General features: G+C 42.5%; 1 protein-coding gene across 1 annotated transcript in view; it reads right to left on the minus strand.

Annotated features, from left to right (window-relative positions):
- Positions 1-20,035, minus strand: part of ESRRG (estrogen related receptor gamma) — a 569,800-nt gene that overhangs the window by 416,663 nt on the left and 133,102 nt on the right. Inside the window, exon 2 of the mRNA XM_006736794.3 lies at positions 17,638-17,729. The gene's annotated coding sequence lies outside the window, so the exon portion shown is untranslated. The remainder of the gene's footprint in view (positions 1-17,637; positions 17,730-20,035) is intronic.

Consider the following 20,035-nt stretch of genomic DNA (forward strand, 5'->3'; position numbering starts at 1 on the left):
CTTACTCTGCACCCTGCATTCCATCAGTGCAATGAGGAAATGCAACCTGCCTCTCCGGGTCTGAAAATGTCAGACACAGCATGTCCTTCCTCTGCCTAAAACTCCCAGGGGCTTCCCATCTTCCTTTGGGTAAAAGACAGAGTCCTTATAGGGGGCTGCAAATTCCTACAGACCTGACCTCTTACGCACTCTGACCTCCCCCATTCTTCCCTTCCTTCCCTAGAACACTCCAGGCTGGCTCCTTTCTCAGGGTGGGGACACTTCTTCTCCACACACCCACCCCTCAGGGACCCACGTGGCTGCCACCTCACCTCCATCAAGTCAAGTCTTTGCTCAAAGGGCACCTGCTCACCTTTTCTACTCACCTCATCTAGAACTGCAGCTCTTCCCTGCCCCTGCGTTCCCTCCACAGCACTTACCACCTTCTAATATAATCACTATTTTTAAATGTATCCTGTTGTCTTAACTCCCTACACTGGAGCAAAGACTTCAAGAGGGCAGGAATTTGTATCGATTTTATTCCCTGCTGTATCTCTGCAGCAGAGCGGGGTACTAGGAACGGCTCAATAAAATATCTACAGAATGAAGAGATTTGTTGTAAGGCATCAGATAGCACATCATCTGCAAAGCACTTAGCACAGTGCCTGGCACACGGTAAGAACTTAATAAACGATAGCTATTCGTTCTGGAGGGTGGTAAGCAAGGGTAAGATTATAGTCTTTGGAACCCTGAGTGGGCATATGCACTGCTTTTGGCCAGTCAGTGATGCAACTAACACCTGGGTTTCCCCAGGGTACTAGAAGGCCACTGTTCTATTGTTGGGCCTTGCCGTGACTCATTTGCAGGCCTTGAGCACCCCAGTTTCTGCATCTGTAAACAAATACAACAGTATCTACCCCCCAGGGAGAAAGAAGCTAGGGAAAGCTCTGTTTGTCACTTGCTCTGCGATCTAAGGTAAAAGTATCCCCAGAATGATTTAAAACATTCGATAAGATTAAAAACCAGAAAATGTCCTGATCCGAAGGGGCACCTGCACCCCAATGTTCATAGCAGTAATGTCCACAATAGCCAAACTGTGGAAAGAGCCGAGATGTCCATCCACGGATGAATGGACAAAGAAGATGTGGTATATATAGACAACAGAATATCACTCAGCCATCAGAAAGGATGAATATTTACCATTTACATCGACGTGGATGGAACTGGAGGGTATTTTGCTGAACGAAGTAAGTTAATCAGAGAAAGATAATTATCATATGGTTTCACTCACATGTGGAATATAAGAAACAGCACAGAGGATCATAGGGGAAGGGACGGAAAACTGAAAGGGAAGTCATCAGAGAGGGAGAAAAACCATGAGAGACCCCTAACTCTGGGAAACAAACTGAGGGTTGCTGGAGGGGAGGTGGGTGGGGGTGGGGTAACTGGGTGACAGGCATTAAGGAGGGCAAGTGTTGTGATGAGCCCTGGGTATTATACCCAACTGATAAATTATTGAACACTACATGTGAAACTAAGATGTACTATATGTTGGCTAATTGAATTTAAATAAAAAAATTTTAGAAAAAGGATTAAAAATCAGAAAAAAATACTATGATGTTTCTGCCTACCAAAGGCATCTTTCGGCTGGCACTCACACATCCCACCTAAGAGGGTTTTAGCTACAACCTCTTCTTTAGATCAAGCAGCAATGAGGGAAAACACAATCAGACTTTACTGGGGAAATCTGAGAATCACATTTGCCCATTGGAGTAAGTCCTTCTTTTCATCAGGGTAGAAAAATACAGGGAAGGATACAGTGCTAGTCTCCTCTTCACTAACTGGATAGCATCAATGCAGCAAGGAGGTTAACAATTACACAAGTAATTAACATGTCCTTGATTTTCATACTCTAATCCTATAGTTGCAGGATTTCAACTTCGGTCCCAGAGTCCGCGGGAAGAAGAGAGCAGAATGACAATGACTGGGATTGGTGTTGAGAGGGGGCTGGGCAACCGGGAGATGGCTCTGGGTTTCTAACCACTTCCTAATGAGGTACAACTACAAGGGATGAACATTACCAGCGAGCACTCTAGTTTTTATTTTTTAAACGATAGGGTGCCTTGCAGGTATTTGACACCCCGATCTTCCCTAAACCCTCACTCCCACCTCTTCACGCCTGCATGCAGTATATTTGGTGTCACTGTTTATTAAAGATAACTAATGCCCTAAGTCTTTATTTACTTCTGTTTATTGCTATTTTAGCAGGAGTCACTGGAGAGCTGCTATGTTTCTGGTCCATTCGGGTTCCTTAATCACTGTTAGTAGGTAAAATCATCTGTGACAACTAATCCAAAAAGCAGATTATATTTATTTTGGCTACAGTGGCTTGCAATTCGTTAAAATCAACAAAGCCTTTTCATTAGCCCCCTGCTGATGTCCTAAAAACAGACATTTCAAGAGTCTCAAAGCACTGAGCTACACATAGGCAGCCAAGCTAATTCTGACAGATTCTCAGTGCCATTCTGAACACAAAATCTTATTAAACTAACAAACAAGAAACAGAACCCCTCTGCTTTCAAACAAAGGTTTAATTAACATGCCTAAACTCCAAAATCAAAATCATAGCCTCAAAGCTTCCTGAATGTGGAAGCAAAACAGAGACTGTGTCATTAGTTAAGCAAGATTTACCAAAAATCGGGACTTTTTTTTTTTTTTAATAATGTGGTAAAGGATTAGAAAGCAGAACCATGGTGCCTATTTCTAAACAGTTCTGCATGGGCATTCTGGCCTCCCAAAGCTGGGATTGTGATGAACTGGCCTATCGATGGAGGCTGCAAATCTACTGAGCAAAGGATCAAGGTCTTATTCCAGGGTTGCCAGAGATTAGAAACAGCTGCAGCCTGTTTAAGGACAACATCATTCCATCAACGTCCCCTGTGTCCTCCCTCTCCTCCCCTCACTCCTGAGACCACACTGCTGCCTTTTGCAGGCATGTGTCTTTCACTCGCCACCATCCAGCTGTCCATTGCAAAGAATGGCCTCTTTAACACCGAATGGGGTTTTAGGGCTCAGGGTCAGCAATGGGGGCGTTCCAGGAAAGATGCTCACAGCGGTGACTCAGCCATCCCTGTGCCACCAGGCAACGGCCATAATTAATGAATGTATCAAAAGGTCTTCTCGAGGAGCAAAGAAGGTAGACAATGATTTATGTTTACCTAAGGGGAAGATTATTTAGCTTTGTGAGAGCTTTCAGAATGAGGAAGCCCAGAAATATTTAGATATGGTGTGGGTGCCTCTCCAAGCCTGAGGAGAGATTCAAAGAATGGGCAAGCAGATCCAGCAACAAAGGTGGCGGGGGGCGGGGCACGTGCCTAGGAAGAGGTGTTCTCTCCTGCCTCTTCCCGCCACAGCTTGATTGGAGAGCTGCATTCCCATGACTGCCACTGCAATGGAATTATCTGTCAGCACCCCCAGCATAATCCTGAACGTTGTCAAGGATGATTACCACATAGTACTTCATACAAGTCTCTGTCCTAACGCGTGGTTTTCCACTGGTCAACAGGGGAAGCCAAAAGCAGCCCTTGAGAGCCACAGTTTGCTTGGTTCTGAGATTCACAAGGGATGAGGGCATCAGGCTGCCTCTAAGACAAAAAGGTCCAGCTCGTCTCCCCCAGGGTCTCTGTCCACCAGCCCCTCCTGCCAAGTCCTTCAGCTTCCTCTGGTTCATTCCATGAGCAAAAGAGCTGTCTGTTAGAGCAGATAATAAAATCCAGCCTAGAAGGAAAATCCACATACAAAGCTGCTCTCGAATCAGAGTTTCGTCCACAGGGAAAAGTGAGCCACATCTGATACACAAGTTATCATTTTGGCTCTCCATAATTAAAACTATTGTTGCCATGGCAACCCAAAGGGGGCGGCGAATACATGAAAGGCTCCTGTTGTGGCTTTTTTGTTGTTGATACAGTTTGTAGCCCCAGCCTGGGTTTATTGATGGCAGGGCAGAGATGTGACTTGGGCAAACAGCAGAGCCACACCGGGCAAAGTGAGAAAATCTGAAACTCAATTATGTACCCAAGATACTGTCTTCAATTGTCCCTCGGTCCCCAGCCTGCCTTATTCAATAGATAATAAAAGTGCACTGTCTTCCTTATGTATATTTACATCCGGCAGCTCTCCCCGGCACATGGCAAAGCTTCCTGATTTTCTTCTCTATCATCTACCACTATCTAGAGGATTATACTCAAGAAGATTTCCAGGTCATCGCAACAGGTCACTTTTCTGAGCCACCTTATCAGGGACTAGGAACCACATGCAGTTCTCATGCAGGGAAACAAAGAATCCACTTCGTTTTGTAATTTAAACAGGACGGTGCAACAGCCTTTATTACTGTTGTCATACAAAACATGTTGAGACCAGCAAGACAGCAGCCGTAGCCCTGAGGACTATTTCAACTATGTACCTCCTGAGGTTATTCTCAAATAAAAGAGAACACACCCCTCAGTTTTTGTTTTCGGGGTTTCTTTTGTTGTTGTTTCGGGTTTTTTGTTTTGTTTTGTTTTGTTTTAAGCAGGCTCCCTCTTTTCCTGGTTTAAAATGGGCCTGCTCGTCAATGTTCATGATCTCCTTGCGTCAAAAGACTCCGAACCAAGCAAGAGAACAAGGCCAGCGAAACAACCCCACACCCTCTCTGGCAACCCCGAAATCCAGTACACCTTCGTAAGCAAAACCCAGGAATGAACGGAACAGTGTTTCCCAGCCTTGTCAGACCCAGAGGGGCACCTCAGGCACTTGTTAAAATACAAAGTGCCAGGCTCCTGCCCTGGGCACTCTGCTTCACCAGCTCGGGGCACCTCTGGGAAACACCGAAGTCGATGACACTGGCCAGGTGCTCTGAGGGACACACGGCCCCTCCATCAAGGAGTAAAGAATTAAATCCAGAGTCAAAGAACCTGAGGAACTGTTTTCTGGCCCATTCTGCTACACACTCAGCTACTTTGACACAACCAGCTTCCCACCCAGGCAAACTGAGAACATCCATGGAAAAGAATTATTCCACGTACGTTCGCGTGGTTCCTGCAAATATCAAATCCAAATAGCAAATGGGTAGGTCATGTTTATTTGGCACAGGAGGGGAGGAGAGGGAAGTTCTGTTGGGCTTCTAATTTTATTTTTTAACTGAAAGTAATAGGAGAGAAACTAGCAATTTACAACTCAGGTGAATGAACGGGCTCCTTTGGCGGGGGCGGGGGGGTGGCATCAGAGCTGAGCGGGACACCGCACCTCATGGCAATAGTTCAGAGATCCAGAAAAAAAAAAAAGTATGTTTCACTTAATGCCAGGGACAGTAGCTCAAGATGTTGAAAGAAGCATATAATAGCTTCACGTAGCAGGGTACGTGACAAAAAAGGCTGGAGGACGGAGGTAGAGAAGAGAGCTTTCATCTGGCCAAATGAGTAGCCAGAGAGCCCGGCGAATGCTGAATGCAGTTGCTGTCACCAAGCGGGCTCCCCCTGCAAGAAGAATAGCTCACCACAGCCCCAATTACGATAACTCATGGACGCTCCATCTCACCGGAATACAACTTGTTGGGGGATTAGTGTCTGGAGAGAAATTCTCAAATAAGCTTTTACTAAAAGACCAGACGCCTAGCTAAGGCAACTGCTTCTTTTTAATTCCAAAAGCAATCCGCACCATAACCAGTAGTCCTGCCCTCTGATAACGGAGTAAAATCTAATACTGTTCCTGAAATTTTATAGACATTGCTCTCTTTCTAAGGACATGAATAGTATATATACACTGTTCAAAGGCTCGGTTTTTCTCTTTTGTAGCAAAATGGCAAGAGCCTATGGGAGAGCAGAGCCTGGGGCAATGTTCCTTTTTGCTTAGAAGCCACCTGCTAATCACCTGCAAATAATAACAGACTACAAGGGAGGGGGCCCAGAGATGGCCCCTCACCACCATGGAGGGCAAGGGTTAAGTAGAAACAAAGTGAGGGAGGCTTTCTTGGCCTGAGGGGACTCTGCAAAGTGACCAGTGAAAGCCTCCCCAAGGATGGATTCAAGGGGCTGAGGAGCAGCAGTTAAAGATCAGCGGCAACTTGAAATGGGCCAACGAGCTCGACTTCTGAAGTAGAAAGACAAAAATAACACCTCGGAAAAGGTAACACAATCTCAGGGCCAGCAGTCTCTTGGAAAGTGACTTGCTCTGCTCTAGGCTGGGAGGTTGAGCTTGATGGGTAGGGGCCCTAATGAGCCCCTCTCGTCAAGCTGCTTCCAGAAAAATAATGGCACTCTTTCCCTCAGCGGCAAGGCCAGCACCACACTAGACACATTGGACAATGGCACGACAAAAATGGAGTTAGCAGATCAGTAAGGAGAACACTAGCTTCAAACAGGATGTGGCAAAATCTGACTATTCTTTAACCCAAGAGACCCTAGGGCAGACAATTCAAAGGGCATTAAAGGCTTAGGAAAACTGTAACTGAGAAGTTGTTAAGGGAAAAGATTTTAATCCAGTTCCAATCTTTAACTGAGAAAGAACTCAGGCATGTAAGGGATTTTGATGGAATGAGTATGAATAATTATTTTCCAACTACTGAAAAGTCAAGGAGAAGAAAAGGGCCCAAACTAGTCTAGCTGAAGAAAAGAAAGTCTTGAACATCCTCATGCGGTGCCTCATCGTGGCTGTGGAATCTCTTTCTTTGGACTGTGATGAACTATAGAATAGATATCCATTGATCTCATAGCACGGAGGGCTCTTCCTACATGAAAATTGTTGAACAGCTTTGAATCAAGACTTTACTGGCTCCACAGGGCACTGGGGAGCCAAAGTCCCCTTCATCTTCTATCCGGCTCTCCCCTCCTTCTCCTAGATAATGTCTCATTTTGTTCTGCCCCTTCTCATTCTCATCCCCCTCCGCCATTTTGATAACAAGGGAAGGGGGAAAAAATGAGTTTATCTCCAACTACTTCTCAAAATTTACTACCATGTGAAATTCATGGCATACATCTTCATTACCCTCTTCACCTGAGGGCTGCCATGGCCCAGTGGGGGCATTTCCTCCCCCTCCTGTCTAGTCTCCATGTGCTTGGATATTTTTGTTGACTTTGCTATGCACATGGATGATTCCTCAATCTACTCTTGTTTTTGCTGCTTGAATCTACCAGCCGTGGCACCAATGACCAGCCCCAGGTACTAGATTACATGACAGATTTTGTATCTAGGACTTAAAATACTGGTCTCCTGTGAAAACAGCTCCCCTCACTGGATATTCATCAATTAATGAATGGAAAAACAAGATGTGAAATATACATACAATGGACCATTATTCAGCTTAAGAAAGGGGTAAGATTCTGATATATGCTACAACATGGACTTTGAACACATTATGCTGAATGAATAAGCCAGACTCAAAAGGACAAATATTGTATGGTTCCACTTATGAGGTACCTTGAGTAATCAAATTTCAGAGTCAGAAAGTAGCATGGTGGACGCTAGAGGCTGGAGTGGGGGGGGGGAGTGAGGAATCATTGTTTAATAGGTACAGAGTTTCTGTTTGAGATGATGAAAAAGTTCTGGAAATGGGTGATGGTGAGGATGGATGGCCGCAAAACAACGTGTGTGTACTTAATGCAACTGAGATGTATGCTTAGCAATGGTTAAAATTCTAGGGAAAAAAACCCAACCACCCAAATCTGTATATGAATGCTCAAGTCACACCTAAATCAAGCCTGACTGTACTTAGTTTCAGAAAAAGCACGGCAGGCTCTGTCAACAATTGGGGGTGAAACTTTAAAATTTACCTACCTTCCTTTCTTCTCCTTCCTTCTTTCCTTCCTTTTCCTTCTCCTTCCTTCCTCCCTCCCTCCCTTCCTCCCTTCCTTCCTTCCCTCCCTCCCTCACTCCCTCCCTCCTTCAAGAGATACTTCCCAGGCAGTCACTAGTACAGTACAGTAATCGAAGATGGGACCAAATAGAATATCCAAGGGGTGCCTGGATGGCTCAGTCGGTTAAGCATCCAACTCTTGGTTTCACCTCAGGTCATAATCTCAGGGTTGTGAGACTCAGCCCCACCTCAAGCTCCAGGCTTAAGTATCTCTCTTTCCCTTTCCCTCTGCCCCTCCCCACCCACTTGTTCACACACTCTCTCTCTCTCTAAAAAAAAAAAAAAAAAAGTAAAAGTAAAAAATATGTTAAAAAAGTAAAAAAGAATTTCCAGCCTAGAAAGCAACAGTCAAGAAGCAACTCTATGTCCCATATAAGTTAAGAAACAGACAAATGTTTGGGAACATGTAATCCTTCCCAAGGAGGGGATGCTTTAAATAAATGGTTTTTGAGCACAGATCTAGAATTTGAATAGGAGTTAGGCAAATAACAAAGAGTGTATAGAAGAACATCCCAGACCATGAACTGCAGGTATGAATGAGAAAGAACAACCAGATGTGGGGAATGTAAAGCAGTTTGGCTTGGCTGGGGTAAAGGGAGAGCAGAGAGCAATGAGGCCTGCCCAGAGGTGACATTAAACTCTTCAGACTTTTCCCTGAATGCCAGATGAGAATACTGAACCAGACCTCCCGGTCTCTTCCTGGTGTAGGATGCCATTCAACTATAAAGATGCTAAGTGTGATCCCTTTCCAAGCACAATTGTCTTGCCTGCTAGGCCGCCATCCTCCCTGTGTCCTCACAGAAACTATGCCTGATTCCCCCCACCCCAGAATACCCCTCATCCCCACCCACACCCTGTCGCTCTTACCTCACCCCAATTATTAGGCCCCTCATGGCTTCCTTGGATCTCTCTCCTGTCTACGTCCAGGATTGACGTCCTCACCACTGTCCTCACTTCACAGACATTCTGCCAAGTTGATTATGTAATCTTCCTTGCTGACTCACATCCCCTCTGAAGAACCTTTCTCTGACTCACTTCTCCCTCTTCACAAATATCCTTCTTCTTCTCCTGCCGCTTTAATCTCTCTTCTTACTCTTTCTTTCTGATTCAGATATTCTCAGGTCCCTTCTGCATCTGTATTGCTCTTCGGCCACCAAATGCTGAGGAACATGTGAATGTGGCCCATTTCCAATTCACTCTGTCTAACTTCATCTGGGCCCTCTGCCATGAGTATGAGGTGATCCACTTATTCATGCCCGGTGCTCTCTCAGGCTCACTTCCTTCAGAGGTTTATTTAGAATTACGCTCTCCTCAAGCTCCTATCCCCTTATTTTAAGGAAATGACTTTATATTTGATTTATTTTGTGCATTCTCTCATCCCTTGCCTTCTCCTGTCCTTGCTGTCCATGGGTCTGTTTCTACAAATGGGCGTTGTCTTCCAGTCTTTTTTAGGGAGGATGGGACTTCTCTGTATTAAAGTGGAATATGGCCAAGAGGTAGAACATGGTTCTTGCCCTTCTAGAAATTTCAACCTAGTTAGGAACATGATCCCCATATACTTTGTTGTTTTAGGATGAACACATAACTAGAATATATATTATATATCACTATCTATATCATTATAACATATATCACTGTATATCATTATAAAACACACTATTATACTTTGTTGCCTTAGGATAAGTCTTAAATGGTGCCAGGGAATATTTCAATATCTAGGTTTCTTCTTACTGAAGAAGTCAGGGAAGGCTGCAGGAAGAGATGATATGTAAGCTGGTCTTGAAGGATAAGCGGGATTCCAGTAGGCCTGACAAAGATTTCTCTCTCCCAGAGAGAAGGAACTGCAAGTGTGAAGCATGTAGGTTAAACACACAAGGTCCCACAGTGGTTCTGTGTTTTCTTAGTGAAGAGCAGAAGAATACGATGGTGTGTGAAAACTAGAAGTGTGTGATGAGAAAAGGTTGTGGAGAATTCACTGCCATGTTAGTCAGAAAGGACCTCATTATAGATAATGGGATATTACTCTGGAGTGGCCTGCAGTGAGGCTTGAAAGTTGAAACGCTGAAGGCCAAGTTCAGTTAGCAGGGACCTGTCACCATCTGGCCCCAGAATAACTGGAGGAAGGCACATGGATATTAAAGATGGCATGCACATTCCTCCCAATCCTCAAACACGGATTCCTGTCCCTCTTTGTCCCATCCCTAATCTTGTAGGTCAAGGTGTTTCCTACCCTTACTGACTTATGATTTAACTTCTTTAATCCCACACTCAGAGGTTTCATTTCCTTCAGCTTAGAATTACTTTTTCTGACCACAAAGTAATACCCACTCTTTGTGGAAATTTTAAAATTCAGAAAAATAGCTCTCCCCTGATATTAAAAATGCTTTCCCTTGACCCACCCCATGAAACCACATGGCCCTTCTTTCCCTGTCCTGTAAAACATACTGCATCCCAAAGTTTCCAGGTCTCCTTAACTTGCCATTTCCCTCAACTGGGAACCCCATCTACTCCTGCTACCTCAGCCTTAAAGGTTCAGCTCAGATGTCAACCAGTCAGAAAACCCAGTTGCACCCCTCTTTCCCCCCCACCCCACTGATCCAAGTGCCCTCCTTGGGATTCTCATGGCTCTGGGGGTACCCCTCAGTGAGAGCTCTAGCCAAATGAAATGGAAATACCCACTCTGCAGTCATCTTCACAACTAGTCTCTGAGCTATGGGGAATCAAGTATTATGTGGAAAAAACATGTAAAAGATTTAGAATAAAATTAAAATTGCTTTTCCTTCTTTTGAGGGAGAAGGATCAAACTAAGCAAGACAGAAAAATGTGAAGCCACAAAAAATAAAACAAAAAAATATTCAACCACTTCTTGATGACAATCAAAAGCAAAATGAAAACGTAAAATTAAAATGGGGAAAGATTTTTGTAACATTGAAGAGAAAAGGGCTTAATGTTCTTAGTGTGCAAGAGGTTTCAAAAAATAAGGAAAATGATGACTATTTCAACAGAAAAAAACTGGTAAGAGAATAAAAAAACGCAAATTCACTAAAAAAGATACAAATAACCAATAAAAATTAAGATGTTCAGCTTCATTAATAATTTTTAAAATGCAAGTTAAAATAACTATAATACACCACTATCCAATAATAGATTGGCCAAAAATTTGAGTCTGATATAAGTATGGCTAATTAGGAAATGGGTGTTCATAGAAGGCTGGTGGAAGTGCTATTTTATATAATTTTTAAACAACCCACTGACAGTTTATTGTAAAATTACTCTGGCTCAGCAATCCTACTCTAGATATCTCTCCTACGTAAATAAGAACACAAGAATTAAAGAAGTACGTAGCGTTATTGAAATAGTGCCAAAAAGGGCTAAATGTCCATCAATAAGAAAATAGGCAAATATGGTATGTTCATTTAAGAGGATACTAAATATTTACTCACCTGAAGAGATGTATATATGTTTAACAAGTAAATTGTAGGCTTATATGTGCATGTTTCATTGTTTTAGTTGGAAACAAAACTAGTTAGATAGATATCTCTATAACCATTGGAATATGTAGAAAAAGCTATTAATACACTGTGAAGAGTGACTACTTCTGGGTGTGTGTGGCAAAGGAAGATTATGCTTCATCCACCAATTTTCTCTGTTTTCCCCCCAACAAAATATTTTTTTTAACTTTGCCATATGTATCTTTATCTTTAGCACTTTGCATTCCTCACAGTAAATGCTCAGCAAATGTTGGTCAAAGAGAAATAGTTTCCAGATGATCATGAATTCTTAGAAATCTATCAATTTCATCCATTTGTAAACCTAGTATGGCCATACATCACTGTTGACTTGTTATGTTTGTTTCCTGGCCAAATTATTAATAGCACCCCCTTCACTCCCAAAGTGATCAATTGGGATGAGAAATTATATGGTTACCATTAAAAATCTCACAGAAGCCGTTGGTGTTGTTGATTAGCAACTCCTTCCCCAAACTCTTCCTACCTTATCTTCATGACACTGTTACATCATGCCCTCCCATATTTCTCTTCCCTTTCCAATTGCTCATCCTCTCCGTCATGGATTCTTTTTCTTGTTTTTCTCCCTCACACTTACTTTTTCCCAAAAGCTCTTCTTTCTCTGCTTAATCCATGTGATGATGAATATTTTCGCACATCCACGCACAGGGGTTTTCTCTATTTTGGGCTTGGACTCCTTCTTTAAGCTGATTTCCTAGGGGAGACTCATCGCTTAGATTCTCCACACCCCAAATTTTAATTGTCTACAATGGAAGGAGTGCCCTTCTCTCTCCTAAATGCTCCTGCTATTAGTTCAGTTTCTCAGAAATGCTCCCTGTGGCGGGTCCTCACCGGATGTCATGTCTGCGTAGAACAGCAACAGAGCAGATTGAGCTCCTCAGTGGAACCGCCTGCATTCGAATCATACTCCTTTACTTGGCTGGACTCCTACACTTCTCTGTACCCAGTCTCCCCATTTAAAAATGGGATAATAGTTGGGGCACTTGGGTGGCTCAGTCGTTAAGCATCTGCCTTCGGCTCAGGTCAGGATCCCAGGGTCCTGGGATCCAGCCCCGCATTGGGCTCCCTACTCAGTGAAGAGCCTCCTTCTCCCTTTCCCCCTGTTCGTGCTCTCTCCTCTCTCTCTCTCACTTGCTCACTCTCTCTATCAAATAAACAAAATCTAAAAATAAATAAATAAAATGGGATAACAGCAACCATTTGATGGGGCTACTTTCAGGATTAAATGATTTATTATATTTGAAGCACTTAAAAAGTGTGGGGCACATACCAAGAATTATAGAAGTGTAAGCTATTATTCTCTTTCAAGTTTTCTATCATGAACATGTATTAGAATAATAATAAAATGTGTTAAAAATAGCCAATGGCTCCCAGTGATTTTTAAATCACTGGGAGCCGTGTGCCTAACATAATGCCCTGCTCTTCAATAAGAGAAAACCATGGTCCTGGTGTAACTCTGCCCTCTGGCTTCTGTCCTCTCATGCCTTCCAGATCTTTAGCCCCGCTCCCGCCACTACTCCTTATGTTTGTCTGGTTTGTCTTTAATAATCGGCTCTCAGGGGCACCTGGGTGGCTCAGTTGGTTAAGCGACTGCCTTCGGCTCAGGTCATGATCCTGGAGTCCCAGGATCGAGTCCCACATCGGGCTCCCTGCTTAGCAGGGAGTCTGCTTCTCCCTCTGACCCTCACCCCTCTCATTCTCTCTCTCTCTCTGTCATTCTCTCTCTCTCAAAAATAAATAAAATTTTGGGGCGCCTGGGTGGCTCAGTTGGTTAGGCGACTGCCTTCGGCTCAGGTCATGATCCTGGAGTCTCTGGATTGAGTCCCGCATCGGGCTCCCTGCTCGGCAGGGAGTCTGCTTCTCCCTCTGACCCTCCCAACCCTCCCCCCTCTCATGTACTCCCTCTCTCAGTCTCTCTCTCTCAAATAAATAAATAAAATCTTTTAAAAAATAAATAAATAAATAAATAAAATTTTAAAAATTTTAAAAAAATATTTAATAATCGGCTCTCAAATGAAAAAAAGCCCCAGTTTCTGTGGAGTAAATACTCTTACCATGGCTGAGGTCAAGCTACCCACATGGCATCCTGGTACATGCCGTGGGGAGGAGATGGGCAGCAAATGAGAACAGCACAGATTTTTACCATCTAGATATGACAGACACGCCCCAGGAGCATACGTGATTGATTGCAATGCATGAGGGGAAATAATTAGGAAGTGACAAGTTTTCAGTATTCATTACTTTTGTTTTTAATAGGATGGATTTATTGTAAGTTTATGTAATTTAATTTTTAATCATATGTCATAAAAGCTGGCTCATTGAATTTCTAGAAATTTAACAATTGGCCCTCGGGGTATGAGCAAATTCCAGCACACCACTGAGCCCCCACCTCAAACATTCTCCCTTCCACTCCAGCTTTACATCCCTCCTGAACGGGGCTCTCCTCATTTCCCTCCACTGACCCCTGGCCTACCTACTTTACAATGCAGGATTACAGCCCCCCACTTGCCTTCCCTTACCTGGTGATATCAGCATTTTTTGAGGAATAGGATACACTTAGCACCTAAGTATGTGTATTTCTTATCCCTTTCACTGATTATTTGTGTATCATCCTTTCTCCCATCTCCGACTTAGATCATATTTGTTTTAGACCAGTGGTTACCGCTTGAGGAAAAGGAGAGGGACTGCATATTTGAGAATCATTTGAGAACCTGGGGGCTTCTCAAGTTTCACCTTCTGCTGCCTAATTGAGGCTGATACTTCATCTCCCATGTCTACCTCACTTGGGTTTAGAAAGCGACTATTTTGTATGTTACAAATCTTAGCACAATGAATGTCTAGCACATAGCAAGCACTCTGTAATTACTTGTCTATTGAAGCAATCTGACATTTTAGTAGAAAAGTTAAAATTCTATTAACTAACTTAGTGACTGGCTAAAAAGGTGGATTCCTTGTCAAGGTAGGTTTTTGGCTTCTTATATTGAAGTCAAAGAAACAACAATACAGTCTTAAGGTATAATAGTGAGAAAACAGGTTAATAAGTTAGGGTATTCTTTTTAATAAAGGCAATAAAATAAATGTCTGTGACCAGGGGGCAAATGCACAAGCACATTACTGCTTAGGGGATCAAGTCATCGATGCCTTTATTAATGTGAAAATGACTGTTTAGAAATTCCTGCTGTCCCCTTCTCGGACACCTTGGGGACATGTAGACACATACACACATAAGTATAAATATATGGCTTGATCATATACTCACTGCAAAGCATTTTTAAACTCCAAATGGGATGGGTAGGAGCTAATTGCATTAGAGATAATATTTAGGGAGCAAATTGTTTTTCTCCTGCTTACTTTGAAATAACATCATAACTGTCTCTCACAGACCTCGACAAAAAAAAAAAGAGAGAGAGAGAGAAGGCTAATGGACTTCATGTTCCCATGGAAATTTTGGATGACATTAAAACAGTCAAAGATAAGCACCAGCGGTAAGGCATAAAACCTATATTTCAGGACCAGAATTGCAACATCACATCCTTTCTGAAATTAGAGTAGGGATTTCAGATTATCATTTGTTCAAATCATTTGCATTCCCTGGGCACATATCCAGTGGCAGAGAAGTTTCCCGAGAGGCATTCTCAAGCCTCGCTGAGGCAACCACCCTGAAGAGAAGACGCACTTGCAAACTCAAGGGCTGTACGAGCGGGTCTTCCTCTTTTAATTGGTATTTATATTTGCCCCAAGAAAGAAGACTAATTTTCAGGCAGTCTGTTTAGTGAGGAAAAAACTCAAAATTTTTGGCCTCACTTAGCCAGCAGTAAGCTCTCTGATATTCCTCAGTCATAAATAAAGAGCATTGACAAAGACATTAAAGATGGAAACAATAAAATTGTCAGGAAGGGCAGGAAAAAAATTGCCATGATATTCTGTCTCAGTTTACAAAAAAGGTATTAAAATCCCAACAATACAAAAATAGACTTGAACAATGACTTTTTTTTTTTTAAGGGAGGGGGACAATTGCTCCCGACTTCTGAAGATGAGTGTCTTAAAGGTTTCATTGATTAGTTGTTAAGTTTGCTGGTGAATGATTAGTCGATTAGTCAGAAAGGTTTGAATTAGTTACCAGGACTCTGCCTCCCATGAATAAAATGCAGGGAGTGTTCTCTCTCCCACCCTCTGTGACAGATGATATCTGTTTTCTCCTGTGAGTTTGAATTTAAGAGCCACTGAAGCTCAGCAACAGTATATTCTGGCTCAAATGAGCTGAAAATTGCATTCAATTTGAATTTCAAAAATGGAGGGGAAGAAGGGGGGGAAAAAAAAACCCTCAACACTCATCAAGTCTCCATACTTTTCAACTACTTCCTGAGGCTTAGTTGCATTCGCCAGGCTGAGGACCTGAAACCAGGATGTGCTACAGGGGGAAAGAGCATCGCTGGATTCCTGCCCAGTCTGAGTTTAAAAATAAACTTTTAATAGTCAGGATCAAAGCAAACCTCACTTTTACGCACATGCATAATGCAGAATGCGACCCACCAAAGAAATAGATTTATCTTCTCCAAACTCAAATTGGCCTGTTTTTGTTTTTTTTTTCCTTATGTACTTTGGAGGTGATAAAGGTGAAGGTGTTTTCCCTGGGAAACTCTAGAAAGGTAAATTCTTTTCTAAATTAAAATTAATTCCTATTCAGCTCACTTAAGACCCTCATTCCTTGTCTCTTGGTTTTTCTCCCTTCACCTGCCTCACATTACAAAGCAGATGTGTTCTTGAAAAGTTGAGTGAGTGGACATTGATTTTTCAAATCAAATCATATTTTGAAAGCTCTAAGAGAGTTGGTTATTTAAAGGAATCTTATGATAAATTATTTTATAAAGCCAAGGTATTTTTAGAGTGCAAATAACTGTCCCTTCATGCAAAGGCACCGTAAGCATGAGTTTGAAACCCATTCCGGTTCCTTAAAGCAGGGCATACTTGCAGTTCATCAGAAACACAGATTTAAGTATCACCACTAATTAAAACTAAACTGATGTCACACAAAACAACAGATGATATCCCGGAATCACACAACTGAATGATTTTTGGCCAGAACTCCATTTTATGATAGTTTGAGCTGAAGGAGCAGAGAGAACACCAAACTCATTTCAATCCACTTCACACATGGAAACATATTCTCCCATTGCCTAAATTATTCTCAATTTGCAAATTAAGCAACTTGGGTGCCATGAAAAAGGTAATCTGACTTCTAAAGTGCCATTTTCCACATTGAAGCAAAAATCTGCCGAATGCTGTTCAGAAAAATCTGACTTGCTGCAGAGGGTTCAGTCCCGAGCAGGATGGAGAGACATCATGGGCAGCGAGGGCGCACTGATTTCCTGCACACCTACCAGCCTCTGCAGTGGTACGGGGTGCGGGGGGAAGGGGTGGAAGGGGCAAATAGATCACTGATATTACCCCCAAAGAGCTGACCATTTAGGGCGGGGGTTTGCCACCTTTCCCGAGTTGTGGACCCATTTGAGAGTCAGATGGAAGCGGGGACTCTTTGCACTGAAAGAACCCCTCCACATGCTGATCCTGTCGGACCGTCATTATAATGGGGCTTGTAAACGCAAGAGACAGACCTGGGTCTAGTTGACCAACTGAGTAACTGATGGTAGCCAAGAACAGGAGGATGATTTTCCTTCAAACATGAAGTGAAAAAGACTTGATGTCTAGGTATACTGGGGAAGTACTAGGTATTCAATTGGTAATAGGCGGCATACCAAGTACTTTTAGTAAGTTCACAGAAGACTGAATTAGGAAGAGAAGGCTTCCTATCGTAAGCACCGGACAAGACATAAAGAAAAATACTGTATTTTGCTTCTGGTGCATCCCCAAAGACCAGAATTAAGAAACAGTCTGACCCCAACAGCCAGGCTTCAAAATAGCAAATCAATAAAAACAGGTTCCTTTCAAAAGGAACCCCACGATCACCACAACACACACTCAGTGAAGTCTAATTTGTCAGAATATCTCATAAAATAAAACACTCTAAAAGCATGAAAAATGACATTTTTGCATTTTAAAAGACAGAATAAGAGAAATATGGGAGCCTCTTCATTGCGTTGCTAATGAGATACATGCTAGGACCACAGTAAATCAAAGCTATCAAGAGGCCACTTAACCCTATAATGGGCACTACCTGGCATTATGTTATATAGGTTTCAAAATGAACATTAATATCTCCTACTCTTGTAGGGGACAGCTTACCTTTCAAACTGCAACAATGTTAGCGTAGGATTTTTTCCTTACGTCTTCATAATTTAATATTGTTTCATTGATGAGCCAGTAAATTGTCAGCTCTATTCATTTATGTGACGTGAGCAAGGATCCAACCCAAAAAAGGAAAAAAAAAAGTGAGGTCAATTTCCTTGGCCGCTGCATTTAATAAAATCTCCCAGGCAATAGAGTTAAGTACACATTAATAGCTATTGGTTCACACACCCTGCCTTTAGCAAGTCTTTGATTTTCCTATATATATACTCAGAGCCGTCTTAACACTCCCAACTAAGGTACAGTCCTCATTTCTTATTTTAAGTTTTCTTCTATCTCAGCTTTATCAGATTTACTAATCTTCGGCTCCACTCTTATTTATAGTGTATGCTCTGGTTAAGGTTTCAAAGCAGTTTCCGTGATAACTCCCATTTATAACTTTCAGAAAAAAATTCTATCACAGGGATCAAAGGATTGTCTACTTATTTCACATCAGACTAAAAATACATGAATTTCTCCAAATATGAGGGTTTGGTCTCTCATTTCTCTGACCCTCAGAAAAGATAAAAGAGAACAGGTAGAGAAGCATGAGTTTCCTGACTGGAAAAACGTGAAGCTTCTGTTTTAAATAACTCCACAGTGGGTTTTAGCCAAGCATGCCCTTCAAAATACACTTCTGTTCGAGGTAGACGTTCATCAGGAGAAATTCTTAGGTGGATCCTCATGAAACTACCAATGTTCTACCAGTCTTGACGAACAAACATGGCAATTCCATGTGATTTAAATGAACATCTCTCCCATCTTTACCCTCCGCTAAAAGACAACTCTTCAGAGCAACAACATGACCCCTGGAACATCCAGGTGAATTCGATGTGGGCTTGCAGCCCAGGGAAGGGGGGAGGAGAAGCAAAGAAGTTTGTGAGCAATGGACAACTCTAACGATTTCTTCGGTATACACTCCAGTGCAGAAACTCATTCATCAGGTGGCACCCAGGCCATTTTCTGTCATGCCCCTTGAGGCACGGAATGTGGTAGCTGTAGCCTTTGGGGAGTGAACATGTCAAAGAGATGCCTGAATCGTGATGAGGAGAGTCTCAGAGAGGCCCTAAATCACATGCACTGAAGACACCATTCACACCCACAGCTTTTGCCCTTTACTTTGAAGAAGTTAAAAGTAAAATGCTTGACAATTAAGCAAGTTGAGGTTTTAATTCCAGCTACACCTTAATACCCCCAGACTACAAAAAAGCAACTGGAATCAAACTTTGATCATTTGCTCTCATGCAGAAGAGGAAGGACTTGACTACTGAAAGACAAAGGGATATTTTGTAAATAAATTCTTGTAGACAGTGAGAGCTCAAGATCTACTAAGCCCAGAGACCAAGAAGGTTTCCAGTGGAGACTGGAGGTTGGCAGAGTCTAGAATCAGGAAAGAAAGCTGCTCTGCAAATAAAAATAGGAGGATGTTTCCAGGACACTCAAAAAGCGAGAAAGAAGGCAAGATGACACGAATGTGGGAATTCAACCCTATTTATTGCCTGGGACTGTGAACATAGGAGGCCTGTTAAAAAGCTGTAATTTGTGTAAGTCTAAGGAAACATGAGGAGAGAACCCACCCAATGGACACTACAGGGTAAGAAGTCTGAGGGGAACTAATTTAGGTCGTTACTTTTTTTTTTTTTAAGAAAGCTTACAACTCAAGAAGTACAGACACACCTTGGAGATACTGCCAGTGGATTCCAGACCACGACAATGAGCAAGAATTGCAAGGAAGTGAGTCAAAGGAATTTTTCAGTTTCCCCGTGCATATAAAAGTTATGTTTACACTATACGTCATCTATTAAGTGTATAATAGCATCATGTCTAAAAAACAATGTACATCCCCTTTTATAAAAATACCTTATTGCTAAAAAATGCTAGCCATCATCTGAGTTTTTAGCAGGTCATCATTTCTTTGTGGTAGAGGGTCTTGCCTCAGTGTTGATGGCTGCCGACTGGTCAGGGCGGTGGTGGCTAAAAGCTGGGGTGGCTGAGACAATTGCTTAAAATAAGCCAATGAAGTCTGCCAAATCAACTGACTCTTCCTTTCATGAATGATCTCTCTGTGGCATATGATGCTGTTTGATGGCGTCTTACCCACAGTAGAACTTCTTTCAAAATTGGAGTCAATCTTCCCACAACCTGCCTCTGCTTTATCAACTAAGCTTATATTCTAAACCCTTTGTTTTCATTTCAAATCTTCAGTTTCTTCAGCATCTTTACCAGGAGTAGATTCCACGTCAAGAAACCATCTTCTTTGCTCAGACACAAGAAGCAACTCCTCGGGGCGCCTGGGTGGCTCAGTTGGTTAAGCGACTGCCTTCGGCTCAGGTCATGATCCTGGAGTCCCGGGATC

The sequence above is a fragment of the Leptonychotes weddellii genome, chromosome 6 (genome assembly GCF_054177405.1).
Source record: "Leptonychotes weddellii isolate Sample4059 chromosome 6, ASM5417740v2, whole genome shotgun sequence".
Classification (NCBI taxonomy): Eukaryota; Metazoa; Chordata; class Mammalia; order Carnivora; family Phocidae; genus Leptonychotes; species Leptonychotes weddellii.